Here is a 1,368-nt window from a genome sequence, read left to right on the forward strand (position 1 = left end):
TGTAGGCAATGGTAATTCCTTTAGTAAGGTTGGGAAATATGTTTTCTTTTCATCTTGCTTGAATATATCTCTTTGAAGAACTTCTTACCCCAGTGAAAAAAATGACTGTCGTTCCCTCTCTCAGTCCTTTCTCTCCACTCTATAAAGAATAGTTCTGTTGGTGGACACTAACATACTTCTCTACCAAGCCATGGGTTTCCGATCCGCATGTCATATATTAGTTTTCAGGCCTACTGGTAAAGAGTTCCTCTGGCCTAATGGTTAAGGTCTTAGACTCCTACTCTGAAAACTAGATGTTTAGTCCCTGGTCTTTCAATGTCACTGTTTCCTCAGTCTGAAGTGAATGAAATGATATTTCCTTCAGTAAGGTTGGGCAATGTTTTTTCTTTTTATCTTGTTTGAACATACCTCTTTTGAAGAACTTCTTACCCCAGTGAACGAAAACAACTCTCTATCGTTCCCTCTCTTAGTTCTTCCATTTATCACTATAAAGAATAGTACTTTTGGTGGACACTAACATACTTCTCTACCTAGCCATGGGTTTCTGATCCGCATGTCATATATTAGTGTTCAGGCCAACTGGTGAAGAGGCACTCTGGCCTAATGGTTAAGGTCTTAGACTTTTACTCTGAAGAGTATGTGTTCAATCCCTGGTCTTTCTTTGTCACTGTTTGATCAGTTTAAAGTGTAGGCAATGGTATTTCCTTCATTGAGGTTGGAAACTATTTTTTCTTTTCATCTTGTTTGACTATATCTCTTTTGAAGAACTTCTTACCCCAGTAAAAAAAAAACGACTCTCTATCGTTCCCTCTCTCAGTCCTTCCATTCCACATTATAAAGAATAGTACTGTTGGTGGACACTAACATACTTCTCTACCTAGCCATGGGTTTCTAATCCGCATGTCATAGACTAGTTTTCAGGCCAACTGGTAAAGATTTACTCTGGTCTAATGGTTAAGGTCTTAGACTCTTACTCTGACGAGTAGGTGGTCAATTCCTGGGCTTTCAATGTTATTCTTTGCGCAGTCTAAAGGGTAGGCAATGGTATTTCTTTAAGTAATGTTGGGTAATATTTTTCTTTTCATCTTGTTTGAAGATATCTCTTTTGAAGAACTTCTTACCCCAGTGAAAAAAACGACTCTCTATCGTCACCTCTCTCTCTCCTTCCATTCCACATTATAAAGAATAGTACTTTTGGTGGACACTAACATACTTCTCTACCTAGCCATGTGTGTCTGGTCCTCATGTCATTTATTGGAGAAGAGTCACTCTGGCCTAATGGTTAAGGTCTTCGACTTTTACTCTGAAGATTAGATGGCCAATGTCACTGTTTGCTCTGTATAAAGTGTAGGCAATGGTATTTCCTTC

The sequence above is a fragment of the Triturus cristatus genome, chromosome 9, assembly GCF_964204655.1.
Source record: "Triturus cristatus chromosome 9, aTriCri1.1, whole genome shotgun sequence".
Lineage (NCBI taxonomy): Eukaryota > Metazoa > Chordata > Amphibia > Caudata > Salamandridae > Triturus > Triturus cristatus.